Below are 17,121 nucleotides of genomic sequence, written 5' to 3'. Positions count from 1 at the left end.
AGTACATGGTGGAGTCTCCTAACATTTATGAGCACACTCCTCCCTGGTATAATTCCACACTGGTCTGCATGTACAAGCGTGCCCACAACCTGCTTCAGCCTATTGGCCAACACTTTTGTCAGGAGCTTACTATCAGTATGGTATCAATCCATGAAGAGAGGATGGTAAGAACCAGACTGAGGCGGTCATTATGAACATGGCAGGAAAGACCGCCGACCGCCGTGTCGGCGGTGAACAGAATCCTGCCGTTGGCGGTGAATGGAAACACGCCATATAATGAATGAAAAACCCAACCCCAAAAAAATTCCCAGACCACCACTCCCCGCCAGGGCTCTGTCGGTGGGAATCCCGGCCCACCCCACCCCGCCACTGCCAAGCACACCCACATCCCATCCTCCAAATAATGATGCACAAATCACCTCGGCGGACAGTGGAGGCCAGACGACCATTGGCGGCTGCAACCGCCACGGGCGGCAAGTGGACACAACACCAACAAGTGCACACATTGGATAGGCATATCACCCACACACCTGACACACATCCAGAACCCCATAAGACACCCCCAGACACACCCCACAATCCCTTGCAATGAAACCAGGACCAGAAGACGGAGAGCATCAGAGCGAGACAGCGAACAGCAGCATACAGGAGACGCACATCGACGCACAGAGGAGTACCCTTTCCTCTGTCCCCAGTCCCTACGCCATCCATCACACTCGCCATGCCCCCCCAGGAATCCACACTTCACCAAAAGGGAGCTAAGGACCATGGTGGACGAGATCCTGAAGGTGGAGCGACAAATATTCGGGTCTGAGGTGCAGCACACAACCATCGCGCGGAAATTGGAGCTGTGGCAGACCATTGTCAACAGGGTGAATGCAGTGGGACACCATCCACGCACGACATCCGGAAGAGATGGAATGACCTGTGGGGGAAGGTCAGGGCCATGGCATCTAGGCACCACATCGCAGTGTAGAAGACTGGGGTAGGACCGCCACCAACATCACCCCACTACACCGACTGGGAGGAGAAGGTCCTCGCCATCCTGCACCCAGAGGGACTCACTGGACTCACTGGAGGAATAGACTTGGGTAAGTCATCTACAATTACCCCATATACAACACATCTGCAATGCATGCACCACCCCACCCACATCCACCTGGACCTACACCCCACCCAGCCATTACCCACCACATCCACCACCCTGCATAACCTACAACCCACTAACAGGCCCACATCACTCCTGCTGTGCACAGCCACCCACCCCTGCACGTACCCACAATGGAATAATACCCCCCACCACAATGCAACCCCACCACTGCCACTAAATGCTATGTCAACCTCAAAAAGGCACCCTGGAAGGCCACTGAAATTAACACCAGCACAAAATAGCACAGTCCTGTACACCGTCAACCTACATGCATATGTAACAGACATGTGTTTGTCCCCCAACAGGCACCATCACCCATGCAACCCTAATGGACGGGACAAGGGGTGCCACTGCCCTCCAGGGAGACAGAGCCACCTCACAAGACCTTGGCGAAGGATCCCTGGACACTGATGGGCAGGCAAGCCCCTCACACAGTCCTGGATTCTCACCATGCAGCAGCCCCACCCAGGAAACCACTGTCACCCCTAACACCCAGTCAAGACCAGCAGGCCAGGGGAGGCGTACCCACACCAGTGTATCCAGGGCACAGACTGGTGGAACAAAGCTACAGAGGCCACAGTCTCCAACTCCCAACATGCAGGAAGGCGAGGGCCCCTGTACAAGTGGCGCGTCCAGACCTGTGCAGGGGACACAGGCACAGGGGGCTAGGGCAAATTCAAGTATCCCAGTGGGCCGGGGGGAGGCCACCAGATGGATGCAGAATCCCAGGACGTTATTGCAGAGGTATTGGGGCCTACCAACATACCCAAGACAGGTTGTCACAGACTGTGTCCACCCTGGAGCAAAGTCAGAGGGTGCAGCAGCAACACCACCAACAGGCCATGGAGCAGTGGAAAGAGCACAATGCCACAGTTGTCACCATTGCTGGAGCACTGCTGCAGTTGGTAAAAAAACAGTCTGACACCCACACTGGGCAAGAGGCCCCCACAACAGCCCAGGACAACCAGCATCTGATGACCCAAGCAGCAGTAACGTCACAGGAAATACCCTCCCAGGAAACCCAAGGGCCAACCATGCCACCCCAAGAAGCTCCACAGCAGGCGCCCAAACGTAGTCTTAGGCCAAGATATGGCACTGGAAACTCAGCTAAGAACAAGGCCCCCTCCAACAATTGACTTTGCTACTAATGCAAAGAAACCATCCCACCCATTCACCAACAACACTTAGCTGAGGGCAATTTGAAGTACTGTTCGACAAAATGGACCCATCTAAAACATTCAACGGGGCTGCCACCAAGTTGGTTTTGAGAACACACAACCCTTACGACTCCCATCACTGTATATAGCACAATTCACTCAATTCCACCAATAAAACACATTTCACACCTGTAACACTGTCCCCTCTCTTAATTGTGAACAAAGTGGAGTATGGATGCAACTGGCAGAGAACAACTTTATTGTCAATGTGTGCTTGATGGTGGTACTGTGTGCCCAAATTTTGACAAGGAGGGAATGCATATATTTTTCGTCAGTACCATGCAGAAGTGGTCCATGTATCGCCTATCATGACCAATCCCCCTATATGACAGAGCACACTGATAGTATTAGTCACTAACCCCAATGACAGACTTAAGTCCCACACAGTTATTGGAAGTAGAGTTGTATCAGTTGGTTCCTGGAATTGACATCTTCCCCTTCCTCATCCTCACCATCACTCTTCTCACCTCTCTGATGTATCTGATCAGGACCTACAGCACCCTCCACCTCCAAAAGGGGGATAGAATGTCTCACTGCCACATTGTGTAGCATGCAGCAGGCCACCACTATTCTACACACCTTATCAGGCCAATAGGCCAGGGAACCCCCAGATATATGTAGACACCGGAATCTAGCCTTCAGGAGACCTGTAGTACGCTCTATGACCCTCCTAGTACGTCCATGGGCCTCATTGTATTTCCTCTGCATCCGTCCTGGGATTCCTCACTGGTGTCAGGAGCCAACGCAAGTTTGGATAGCCAGAATCACCTACAAAATGGTTCAATACAGACTTGTCATTGTTATGTCCCTTAGTCAGACAGGCTGTTTTTCTGCAATGTGTCAGTTAGTGACAGGCAAACTTACCTATGATCCACCCTCTGTCCTCTTGTAGTTGTTCCATCTTCTGTGGCACACTACTGTTCCTCAACACAAATGAATCATGGACTGAACCCAGACACATGGCATTCACATGGGAAATGTACTGGTCTGCAGTACACACCAGTTGAATGTTCATGGAGTGAAAGTTCTTCCTGTTTCTGTAACCTGTTCACTCACTCTTGGGGGATGAGAGGTATGTGTGTGCCATTGATTGCAACTATGACATGGGAAATGTTTGCAAAGCATAGAAGTCAGACTTGATGGCAGGGAGGTCATTACTTTGGGGAAACTGCACATAGGATTGCAGATGTTGTACAAATGCATCCCAAAATCTTGTCAGTACCTGGCTGAACATTAGCTGTGAGAACCCAGCACCCATGCCCACTGTCACTTGAATTGAGCTTGTGGCCAGGAAATGGAGTGTGGAGAGCACCTGCACCTCAGTTGGAATGGCATGCTGATTACTATTTCCCGGAGTTAGTGCAGGATCCAGGAATGCACAAAGGTCCTGAATAGTTGCACGTGTGAGTCTGTAAGTGATTATGATCTGACGCTCCACCATGGTCCCTATATCCACAAGTGGTCTGCACACCGATGGTGCCCTTCCTCGCCACAAGGGTCGGTACCTACGAGGGGTTACATAAAGGAGTGATGTAGACACATACATAGGCACACTTTTAAACATTTCTGCACTGCATTGTTCATTGTAGTGTCTCTACAATAACTGCTACCTGACAGATATACATACATCACTAGGAGGGAACAGAGTAATTCATGTGTGCTACTATACGGAATGGAAAGAGGCCTAGGTGCTTCATGTGGCTAGTAGGCCCTGGATTGTGAGTAGTAGGAAATTCAAATGCGTAGGTGATGGAAAAATGTCTGCCCACTCTAGATCTGCCCCTTCGTTATGGAAGTGACCTCATACCGCTAGCGGTTGATGTCACAGCTTAAGGCGGTGTTGACCACTGTTCGCACCCTCATTGGCTAACATGGATGCCAGAAGGGAATGCTGGCGTATCATGATCGCCGCCGGCTGTGACGGTGCATACCGCCGCAGAACGTACGCGCGTTCATCATCGTTTGATCACTTGACTCCCTGATCTTGTGCGGACAGGTACTCCACTCTTTGTACTGCTGAGCCTGCCTCTGGCTATGGATGTGCCACGTGGTGCAGGTGAAAGGGCCCCGGCCTTCACCCAGGAAGAACTGGAGAAGCTAGTGGACGGGGTCCTGCCCCTGTACAGCAAACTCTACGCACGCCCAGAGGTACAGGTGAGTCTGGGTTTGGGGGGCACTGTGTGTGTAATGGATGGTGTGGATTGCACATATGTGTGCTCCTCTGAGCCTGCATGGGCCATGGTGCATGGAATGCTGCGTGCGATTGTCCTGTATGTCTGAGAGTACTGTCAGTCCAATGTTGGACAATTTGCCAGCTGTTCCTATCATGCAAGTGCCTGAACTCTGTGTTCCATTTCTGTGTCGCCCTTCTAGGTCAGCGCCCACCAGAAGAGGGCACATTAGCATGCCATCACCAAGGAGGTGCGGACTCTGGGGGTCTACTACCGGCGGAGCACCCACTGTCGAAAAAGGTGGGAGGACCTGCGGAGCTGGGTGCAAAAGATCAGTGAGGTGCAGCTGGGGAAGTCCTCCCAACGTGGAAAGGGGTGCCCGTCGGGCACTGACGCCCCTCGTGCGACGGATCCTGGCAGTGGTGTTCCCACATCTGGATGGGCACTTGAAGGCTGCACAGCAGTCACAAGGGGGTGAGTACTCATTTCACATACTTCAGTCTGGAAGGATGACTGGGTGTGCAATAGGGCTGATGCTGCTTAGAGCAGGGAATTTGACTTGTGTCCATCTACTATATGTACCCCAAAGGGTGTAGGGGTGTCCCTGTCAGGTTTCACCTACCTCAGCTCTAAAAGTATTTCAGGGGATGGGTGTTGAGCAGTATTCTGGTCAGTAGTCAGGGGCATGGCCATGGCCATGGGCATAGTGTACGATGGTGCCTGTTGGGTGTGTTTGCTGGGTGGGTGTATGTCTGGCCATTCTGTATCAGCATTCAGGTATTTACAAGTATCTCTCCTGTTTTGTCTCCCCATCCCTGTTCTCTTGTGTTGGTTTGGTACAGCATCAACATCAGGCGAGGGAGCTGAGGCATCGGCAAGTGGGGAGGCAGCGGCCCACGGATCCTCCGAGGTAGAGACAACGGATGCCCAGGGGAACAGTGGGTGGGAGGGTGAGGGGACTTCCACGGGGGAGGCTACTACCACAGGAGGTAGTGACTCTGAGACCTCCTCCGATGGGGGTCCTCCGGCGGTGGCAGACCCTAGTGCACACACCACTACCGTGAGACCTTCCACCACCCCCATACCATCACTGCCCTCCCTTCTGCTCCCCACTGAGTTACCCGTGCACCGCCAACCCAGAAAGGTGGGTGTCTCCTTCGCCCCAGGCAGCTCCTCCCCTGCCCAAGTCAGCCCTGCTGCCCTCACAGAGGTGGCTATTGACCGCCTGAGAACCATCTCTGTAGGGCAGACAACCATCGTCAATGCCATCCAGGGGCTAGCATCAGAGGTGCAGCAGACCAATGCCTATCTGGATGGCATTCACAGTGCTGTGTCTGCCCTACAGAGATCTTTTCAGGCTCTGGCCTCCTCTCGGTGGCAGCCAGTTTCCCCGGCCATTCCGTCCCCCCTCCAACCTCATCTACCCCTTCCAGCACCCCACTCCCTTCACCCATCCAAAGGACACAATCAGACCCGCTGACAGGCACATCAACACACAAGAAGCACATTTCAAAACACAAGCACCACACCTCCCACCACAAGCCTTCACACAGCCAACAGACACCTGCACACACAACAACGTCCATTTCCCCCACTGTGCCCACCTCTTCCGCCTCCCTGTCTGTACCCTCTACATCACATCCTCATGCACTGTACCTTCACTCACTGTTACTGCTCCTCTTCCTGCACTCACCACAATAGCAGACAGCCATACATGCACCCCATACACCACACCTGCACTCACCACCTATACTGTAGTTGCCACATGCAGCACACTCACCAGACTTGCAGACACCCACCCAACTTACATCCACACTAGCTGTCTGTCTTCTCCCACTGTGCCCACCCCCCACCTCCCAAGACACACAAACGCACCAAGACACCCACCCATCAGACATCCACCACTCGAGAGCATACTGAGCAGTCACCTGCACCCACTACACGCACACCTACATCCATACATCCACTCCCTCTGCCTCCACTCCCACGCCCTCATCCACGCCCACCCCAATTGCTCCCAAAAAACGTTTCCTCTCCCGTGCTGACCTCTTCCAACCCACTGGCCCACCCACTCTTGTCCCCAAACGTGCCCACCAACTTGCCCTTTCCGCTCCTTCCACATCACTGCCCACCCCGGTCCACCCTTGCCATTCCTGTGCCCCTTCCCCAGTGAAGAAGAAGGCCCGGTCAGAGCCTAGGCCATCCAGTTCCACCCGAGCCAAACAGCCCCCACCCCCTTCAAAGGAGAAGCTCACCCCCCTCCACCCTCCACAAGAAAGTCAAAGTCCCACCCCCATCAAAAATCCCCACTCCCACCACCCCCTGCCCCTCTTCCGTGAGGTGCCTGGATCCCCATATGGTGCCCCATTCTGTGGAGTACCCAGCACTTGTGGGGGTCAGGTGTGGCCCGTTGTGGCCCATGACAATCGGGATTTTAAGGACTGGCCATTGGCCCTGTTTGCACTGTTTGGCTCAGTGAGCTTCTTATTAAAGTTCCTGTGTGGCCTGTGTTTGTGCTGCACGAAGTTACACCCTGGTGTTTGTTTTAATTTTTTATGGGTGTGTGGCTATTGTATATACTATGGTCAAGTTGCATTAGCCTTCGGTCGGGTACGTACCTCTTGGTGTGGGGTGCATGATTTGTGCTGCTTGGAAGGGTTGGGGGGGCTTTGCAGAGTGGGTGGAGTGGGTGGGTATGTAACTGTGCCCTTTCCTCCTTTGTGTCGTAGGTTGCGGTACTTACCGTCGTCGTCTTCGTCATCGGTCTCGGTCGTGTAGGTATATGGCAAAGGAGCAGGGCTGGCATGATCAGAAGCTCTCTGTCCATGGCTGCCGCTGCACCTTCTGTGGAACTCCGGTGAGTGTTTCCTCATATTTGGTTCATTTCCGCCTGGCTTTGTGTGGTGGTGGTTCCTGTCCCGGAACTGGCGGCGGAATGGTGGTTCATAATTTGATGGGCGGGTTGGACCTCTCCGACGGCCTGTGCGCGGACTCTGCCGTCGTCGGTGAGATTCCTGTCCTGGCTGTGGGTGGTTAGCGGGATGCGTGGGTTTCTTTTGGAACATTATTTGGCGGTCCGGGCCGCTCCTCTGTTGGCGGTTTCTACTGCCACCGCCGGCGTGGCGTAACGGACCGCCATGTTCGTAATGAGGGCCTGAGTCCGGACTATCCCCGGGTTCAGAGTCCTGACTATGACAGCTTCTTTCAAAGACTCTGGCAGGGTCCCATGGCCTTTCGCCTCTGGATAGACCTCCATGAGCTTGTGCACTAGCTTGGTCCCATATGATTGAGACAGTTCAGACGGGAAGCCGTCTAATCCTGGTGACCTATACCTTGGAAGCTCCTTTAAGGGCTCATGAAATTCCTCCTATGTGACACCCACTTCTAACAAGCCTAGTTTGCCTCCGTCCAGCCTCAGGAGTTTCAGCAAGTCTGGGAAATCATCCACAACAGAGTTCTCTTGCAGTGGGAGTCACCTGTATACCTGTTAGGGTGTCTATGTAGCTTATACAGAATTCCAGTTTGGTTAGAAATCATGGCTCCATCTGATGTGTGCAACGTCAGAAGCTGGGGATGGAAAATCTTTTGCCTCCGTTTTTAGATTTGCAACTAGGTTAGGAGTTAAACCACTCAAGGAGTTGATTGCTGTATACAGAAGTAAATATCAGTCTAAGGCCACTTATGGTGCTGGCATATGGTTATATCACAATGTTGATACCCTCCAAAGGAGAGAAAGCAATTGTCTCAGGAAAGTGTTGGCTGTGCCATTAGGTATCCGTCTGCCATATGTCACACAGAACTTGGTTTGTCTAATTTGGAAAAGTCCACTCTTACTATGGTACTCTATCTCATCTGAAACCAGAAGTTGCACTTAAAAGGGAGATTGTATGTGACCTCCTTTTGTTAGATTGTGCTGACCAGATACGTTGGTTAACAGAAATCAAAAACTTGTGCCAAAATCTAGGAATTCAAGAATATTTTAAGGGTCCAATGTCTATATGTGGAATGAGTAAGGATAAACTTCAGAAGCTTTTTACCAGATTTAGTGGAGCAGTTAAAGCCACCAAGGATGAAGAAAAGCCTCAGTTCTGACACATTCACTTTTATTAATGTGTACAACAGTTTCTGTAAAGGATTAGTGATGTACAACACAGATTTGTGCTGATGAGGTTTTGTCTTAACACTGCCCATATGCTGGTTGCATTTCCCGTAAGCTATGAAGGAACAGAAAATCTGCCATTGTGTCCCTGTGATTGTCTTTCAATCCAAAACACTTTCCATTTGCTGTTGTTTTGAGGTTTGCACACCAATGTGAGTAAGAAAACCTCATGGTATCCACATAAGACACACCACCCTGGAATCCCCTGGTTCTCTAGTTTTTAAAAATGTCTGTGGTTCATAGGTTTGCAAGAGTAGCACCACAGCACAGCCCCAAATACTGCTGTTATCCCTATAGCATTTCTATCAACGTAGTTCTGTAGGGCACTTTGGGGGTCATTCCGACCCCGGCGGGCGGCGGGCGCCACCCGCCGGGCGGAGACCGCCAGAAGACCGCACCGCGGTCAAATGACCGCGGCGGTCATTCTGACTTTCCCGTTGGGCGGGCGGGCGACCGCCAAAAGGCCGCCCGCCCGCCCAGCGGGAAAGCCCTAGCAACGATGAAGCCGGCTCCGAATGGAGCCGGCGGAGTTGCTGGTGTATGACGGGTGCAGTGACACCTGTCGCGATTTTCAGTGTCTTCTTTGCAGACACTGAAAATCTGAATGGGGCCCTGTTATGGGGCCCCTGCACTGCCCATGCCAGTGGCATGGGCAGTGCAGGGGCCCCCAGGGGCCCCACGACACCCGTTCCCGCCATCCTGTTCCTGGCGGTAAAAACCGCCAGGAACGGGATGGCGGGAAGGGGGTCGGAATCCCCATGGCGGCGCTGCTTGCACCGCCACCGTGGAGGATTCTCTGGGGCAGGGGAAAACCGGCGGGAAACCGCTGTTTCCCCTTTTCTGACCGCGGCTTTACCGCCGCGGTCAGAATTGCCCCTGAAGCACCGCCAGCCTGTTGGCGGTGCTTCCTCCGTCCCAGGCCCTGGCGGTCCATGACCGCCAGGGTCGGATTGACCCCCTTTGTGTCGTAGTCTCATGGGCGACCCACTCAAAGGGTCATGGTTCTTATCGGGAGACATGTGGAATCACACAGTGGTGGAGAATTCGTGGCTCCCCAGATGTGAGGAAAGTGTGTGCTTTTGACCAAAGTTTGATGTTTACAAGGGCTTCTGGTTAAAATTACCTAGTGAAAGTCACGCATGTCATGCACCCCTGGTTCATTGTTTTGTTTTAAAAAATGCACAGGCTCACTAGGTTTCCCTAGTTGTCCGCTGAGCTAGGGCCCAAAATCCACAGCTTCTCAATTTGCAGAAAAAAAGGTCAGGTTTGAGTAGGAGTGGGCGATACATTCCAGAATTTTGGCTACCCACTGTCATGCTTGTAACACAGTTCCAGCCAATTTAGGGCAACTGCCATGGTGCGAAGTTTTTTCTTGTGCATGGCTTGCTGATGGTAAGTTGGCAAGTATGTGCGAGCATTGGCATCTCCTAGTGCAACATTTGGGTGCTAGGAGGGCACCCAGCGAAATTTTCTCACCACTCACGTTCACAGGCAGTTGTCACTGTTCATGGTGAGAAAGTTGCAGCTTTAGTAGAAAATCTACTCAAGCAGCAGCAAAATCATCTTGAGCAGCGACGTCCTCTGGTGCGCCGTGTGGTGCCATTTGTGCTGATTTTTCAGAGTGGAATGACCTGATGGTGCTAAAAATAAGCATGAGTAGCGCAGCATGCCGATTTCCACCCATTTGCAGAACTCCCCAGAATCTAATTGAGTTTTCATGTAACTCTGCAGAATTCCAAGGAGTGAAACTCCGGGAGTTCCTGCCCACCCCTAGTTCTGAGTGAAAAAATGTGATGTATCCATGATGTGTTTTGGGCTGTTTCCTGTCACGGGTACTAGGTCTACCTACACAAGTAAGGTACCAGTTTTATCAGCAGACTTAGGGGAATGCGAGGTGGAAGGAGGTTTGTGGCTCCCCACAGATTCTAGAACTTTTTATCACAGAAAGTTGAGGAAAATGTGTTTTTTGTCAAGGTTTGAGGTTTCCAAGGGATTCTGGCAAAAAAAAAAATCTGGGGAGAGCCACACAAGTCACCACACCTTAGATTCCCCCAGGTGTCTAGTTTTAAAAAATGTGCAAGATTGCTAGGTTTTCCTAGGTGCTGGCTGCACCTAGGGCCAAAAATACACAGCTCCACAAGCTACACAAAGGTTCAGAAAAATGTGATGTATTAATGTTGCATTTTGGTCTTGTCGTGTGCACCAGGCCAACCCACACAAGTGAAGTACCATTTTTATTGGGAGACTTAGGGGATTGCTGGGTGGAAGGAAGTTTGTGGCTCCCCACAGATTTCAGAACTTTCCATCGCAGAAATATGAGGGGAATGTGCTTTTAGTCAAAGTTTTAGGTTTGCAAGGTATTCTGGGTAAAAAGACCTGGTGAGACTTACACAAGTCAAATCGCCCTGGATTTCCCAAGGTGACTAGTTTTAAAAAATGTGCACATTCTGTAGGAGTCAGCTGAGCTAAGGCCCAAAATCCATAGCTACCCACTTTGCTAAAAAAAGGATTTGAGTGGAAAAATGTGGTCTCCATTTTGATTTTTGGACCATTTCTTGTCATGGACAGTAGGTTTACCCACACAAGTGAGGTAACATTCTTGTGTTTTTTGTCAAGGTTTGAGGTTTTCTAGGGAATTATGGTTAACACAAGCCTGGTGAGAGCCACACAAGTCGCCCACCCTGGTTTTCTCGAGGTGTCTAGTTTTCAAAAGTTTTAAGTTTGCTAGGTTTCCCTAAGTGCTGGTTGAGCTTGGGCCCAAAATCAACAGTTAAGCACTTTGCAAAAAAAGATCATTTTTGAGTGACAAAATTTGATGTATTCATGTTGTGCTTTGGGCCCTTTCATGTTGCCGGCACAAGGCCAAACCACACAAGTGAGGTACCGTTTTCATCAAGAGACTTAGGAGAATTCTGGGTGGAAGGAAGTTTGTGGCTCCCTGCATATTTCAGAACTTTCTATCACCGAAATATGAGGGAATATGTTTTTGTCAAGGTTTGAGGTTTGCAAAGGATTCTGGGTAAAGAAAAGCATGGCGAGAGCCACACAAGTCACCCCACTCTGGCCCTCCCAAGGAGTCTAGTATCCGAAAATATACAAGTTTGCTAGGTTTCTCTAGGTGCTGGCTGAACTAGGGCCCAAAATCCACTGCTACCCACTTTGCAAGAAGTGTCAGTTCTGAGTGAAAAAATTTAGGGCCATATTTATACTTTTTGACGCACAACTGCGCCAACGCAGTTGTGCGTCAAAAATTTTAACGCCGACTAACGCCATTCCAAAGCGCCATGCGGGCGCCTTATTTATGGAATGACGGTAGCCGGCGCAGCTGACTGGTGTGCGTAAAAAAAAATGACCCACACCAGGCAGCGCCGGCGTAGGGGAAGATGGAGCTTGGGTGTCAAAAAATGGGGCAAGTCAGGTCTGAGGCAAAATATTGGCCTCAACCCGATTTGCGCCATTTTTTTTTACTCCCAACCCCCATTGAAATGACTCCTGTCTTAGCACAGACAGGAGTCATGCCCCCTTGCCCAATGGCCATGCCCAGGGGACTTATGTCCCCTGGGCATGGTCATTGGGCATAATGACATGTAGGGGGCACAAATCAGGCCCCCCTATGCCACAAAAAAATAAAAAAATAAATACTTACCTGAACTTACCTTAAGTTCCCTGGGATGGATCCCTCCATCCTTGGGCGTCCTCCTGGGGTGGGCAAGGGTGGCAGGGGGTGTCCCTGGGGGCATGGGAGGGCACCTCTGGGCTCCTTCCGAGCACACAGGTCCCTTAACGCCTGCCCTGACCAGGGGTTAAAAAATTACGCAAAAGCAGCTGGACATCATTTTTTTTGACCCGCCCACTCCCGTGCGTCATTTTTGCACGGGAGTTTAAATAAGGCGCACATGCCTTGGAGTCATTTTTTAGACGGGAACGCCTACCTTGCATATCATTAACGCAAGGTAGGTGTCCACGCTAAAAAATGACGCAAACTCCAAGATCTTTGGCGCTAGACAGGTCTAACGCCAAAGTATAAATATGGAGTTAGCTTTGCGTTAAAAAAAACGACGCAATTCCGGCGCAAACAGAGTATAAATATGCCCCTTAATGTGTCCATTTTGCTTTTTGGGCAAATTACTGCCATGGGCAGTACGTCTACTCACACAAGTGAGGTGCCATTTTATCCGGAGACTTGGGGGAATACTGGGTGGAAGGAAGTTTGTGGCTCCCAACAGACTCCAGCCTGGCAACAGCCACGCAAATCGCCCCATCTTGGATTTCCCCAAGTCTATAGTTTTGAAAATTGTGCAAGTTTGCTAGGATTCCCTAGGCGCTGCCAAGCTAGGCCACAAAATCCACTACTATCCACATTGCAAAAAAAGAGTCAGGTTTGAGTGGAAACAGTTGATGTATACAGGTTGCATTTTGGAACATGTACTGTCATTGGCACTAGGCCTACCCGCATAAGTGAGGTACCAGTTTTATCAGAAGACATTGAGGAGTATAGAATAGTAGGCCATTTGTTATTACCCATTAGATTTCCCTGCATTTGTGCATTCCAAATGTAAGCCAGTGTATAAGAAAGAAGCCATTTTGAATAATACCCTCTAAATCATATGCTAGTATGGGTACCTACAAATTCAGAGATGTGCAAATAACCACTGCTCCTAGACTCCATATCCTATACCCATTAAAAAAATATATAGGTTTTCTTGATATCCATTTTTCACTCTTGATATTTTACTATATTAATTGGTCTATACTCTGTACACAATGAAAACCATTGTACAGTGCAGATCAGTTGTTTACTCTGGGCACCTTTGGGCCTTGGGCAACCTACAAACCCTATAAACCCCCACAACAAGTAGGGTCTAGCGGACATAGTGGTATATTGCCTTTTGAAACAGGCGATAGTAACAAAAAGTTACAGATTAAAATGTTGTCACAAATGGCTGTTTTTTCCTACTAGTTTTCAATGTTTCTTTATTTCAACAATTAGTTTCTTTGGGTAAGTGGGGACAGGAGGCCCAGAACTTTAAAAAAAAAAAAAAACTTAATTTATTTCATTTTAGTAGACATAAACAAAAATTGTTACAATAAGTGACATCATACATATAGCAAACTGTGTCTCCAGGATAACAGCAACCATACATACCCATGATTAAGCCTGATCAGTACATGCAACATATAAGGTTTCATGTAATACACTTGTATATGATAGCAAACATGTCGCAGGGTTGCATTGGAAGATGAGCAAAGGTATCCAACAAGTAAACCCCCTTCCCCAACTGTGCTACCATGTGGGGTCCCAGCCCATCTGAAGAGGAAGATGGATCTGTGAGCATGGGTGGGACCCCATTCCATAGTGTTAGATAGAAGGCAACCTATTACACATAAGAAACAAAACATATTAGGGTAATGGACATAGGCAGTGATTCAAGAGCATAGACGCTTTCATGTTTGTATCAGTATCCAACTGCATGATCATCCTGGGCTTTAAATTGTTCCAGCAGGGCATCCCACAACATAGCCGTAGGCTGTCTGGGTAGCCCTTGGTATTTACTTTCGGCCTTAGAGGCTTTAGGTCAAGGATATGGGCCTAGAAGGCAATGTTCAACTGTATCCTAATGCAGAGACCCTGTCAGCGTTCTAAGTGAGTCCTGAACGCACGTTCAGAAGGACCGCAGCATCTGATAGGACTACAACATGTGTAGTAAGTCTGTGTTCTCAGCATGGCAGCGCAGATAGAAGGACGAGGTGGTTGGGAATATTTGATTAAGTTTGGAAGGCTTTAAATGTTCCCTGTGTAACAAGGAAAATTGAATACATTTAAAATGTGTACTTCTAGGAATCATGCTGGGATACGCTATAAGAAACCTTCATTCCTTTTCATGAAAGGCAATCAAAGTCAGTTTCTCATCGGGTCTACAACCGGATCAGCAAGGTGTGTAAATGCGCCTGCAGTCTCTTGTGAAGCCTTTTGACCATGAACCTACCCAAGCCCATTTCATGTACAGCCTGGAACAGCATGTGCATAGCTGGTTCTGTACCCTCTGGTGACTAGTGTACGCGTACATAACACACACTACTAGCATGCATAAGGAAAAGGGCCCCTGAGAGCTCATGCTGCTGCATCATATCCTGATGAGTTAACAGCTCACCATCACCAAACAAGTCACCCACTGTAGTAATTCCTACCCTTTCCCATGGTGCAAGGCTAGCATGTGTGAGGGTGCCCGTAGGGGTAGGCAGGCCACATAGTGGACTGTTTGGTGCATAACACATGGGGGAGCGGGAATATTGGATAGCATGTCTCCAATAAATGAGAGCATTACCCAGTATCATTGGGAGCTTAGGGGGCGTGTCACGCCAGGCAATAGTAATTGTTGCATTGTACCTTAACGTAACATGTGCTGTGTGTGTAGCCAGTCTCTTTTGTGTATCCCTGCTAACCAGTAAGACAGCCATTGTATATGGGCAGCATAACAGTAGGATTTGAAGTCAGGTGCACACAACCCACCCACCTCAGTCAGTTGTTGCAATTTAAGTAGGTTAACACAACGGTGCCCCCTGCCTGACATAAGGTTAAGTAGTAAGGAGTTCAGAATCTTCAAAACCCAACCAGAGACCACAATAGGTAAGTTCACAAATTAGTACAATAATTTGGGGAGCATCACCATCTTGGCAAGTGCCAAATGTCCTGCCACTGAGAGGGTCAATGTCACCAAGAACTGCATTTGGGTTTGAAGTGATGTGATGGTCCCAACCAGGTTGCAGTCCAATAGATCTGTGGTTGTTGCATACATTTGTATGCTCAGATAGCAGAAAGTGTGATGTGTCACATGCACACTCTACACGCCGAGTTGGATCATGTCGTGGGGTACAGTGACGCAGAAAGAAAAAGCATGGGACTTAGTATATTTGACCTGTAATCCAGAGGTGTCCCCAAATGCACAGTGGCAAGAAATGTAAGGTCTGCACATAGATTACAAATGTACACTATCATGTCATCTGCGTACAGGGATACCGTATAGGACTGGGGTCCCCTTGGGATACTCCTGACAGCTGATTCCTGTCTCAGTTTCTGAGCTAGGGGCTCCAAAGTTAAGACAAACAAAATGGTGGAAAATGGGCACCCCTAACGGATTCCATGAGAAATCGAATATTGTACCAATATGTGTGCCCAAGTGTTGGCCCTTGCTGTGCTGAGCGTGGAGAAGCCGGACCCAAATAAAGTAGGTGGGAGGGATATTGAATCGGACCAATACTAGGAACATGTAATCCCAGCCCAGGGAGTCAAAGGCCTGTTGGAGGTCCAAGGACTGACAACCTGCATTCGGACAGTGGTCGTGGGATAGTTCCATAACCTGATAAAACCGTTGTACATTGAGGGATGTGATCTGGTGCAAGACAAACCCAAACTGGTCAATATGAATCAATTCTGGAAGCATTCAGGCCCATATTTATACTTTTTGACGCTAAACTGCGCTAACGCAGTTTAGCGTCAAAAAATTTAGCGCCGTCTAACGCCATTCTGAAGCGCCATGCGGGCGCCGTATTTATGGAATGGCGTTAGCCGGCGCTAGCAGACCGGCGCTGCCTGGTGTGCGTGGAAAAAAAACACGTAGACCAGGCAGCGCCGGCGTAGGGGGAAAATGGCGTTAGGGCGTCTTAAAATGGGGCAAGTCAGGTTGAGGCAAAAAAATCGCCTCAACCCGATTTGCGCCATTATTTTCGACGCCCAGACGCCATTTAAATGACTCCTGTCTTAGTAAAGACAGGAGTCATGCCCCCTTGCCCAATGGCCATGCCCAGGGGACTTATGTCCCCTGGGCATGGTCACTGGGCATAGTGGCATGTAGGGGGGCACAAATAAGGCCCCCCTATGCCACCAAAAAAAATTAAAAAAAAATAAAAATTATACTTACCTGAACTTACCTGAAAGTCCCTGGGATGGGTCCCTCCATCCTTGGGTGTCCTCCTGGGGTGGGCAAGGGTGGCAGGGGGGGTCCCTGGGGGCAGGGGAGGGCACCTGTGGGCTCATTTTGAGCCCACAGGCCCCTTAACGCCTACCCTGACCCAGGCGTTAAAAAGTGGCGCAAATGCGGGGTTTTTTGCCCCGCCCACTCCCGGGTGTGATTTTTGCCCGGGAGTATAAATACGACGCATTTGCGTCGCCGTCATTTTTTTAGACGGGAACGCCTTCCTTGCATCTCATTAACGCAAGGAAGGCGTTCACGCAAAAAAATGACGCTATTTGCCCATACTTTGGCGCTAGACGCGTCTAACGCCAAAGTATAAATATGGCGTTAGTTTTGCGCCGAATTTGCGTCGAAAAAAACAACGCTAATTCGGCGCAAACGGAGTATAAATACAGTCCCCAGTGTATTGGCCTGCTCAACTTTTTCTAGTCTGTGGTCAAAAGAGAAAGTG

The sequence above is a fragment of the Pleurodeles waltl genome, chromosome 9, assembly GCF_031143425.1.
Source record: "Pleurodeles waltl isolate 20211129_DDA chromosome 9, aPleWal1.hap1.20221129, whole genome shotgun sequence".
In the NCBI taxonomy this organism is placed as follows: domain Eukaryota; kingdom Metazoa; phylum Chordata; class Amphibia; order Caudata; family Salamandridae; genus Pleurodeles; species Pleurodeles waltl.
This window is presented reverse-complemented; position numbering follows the sequence as displayed.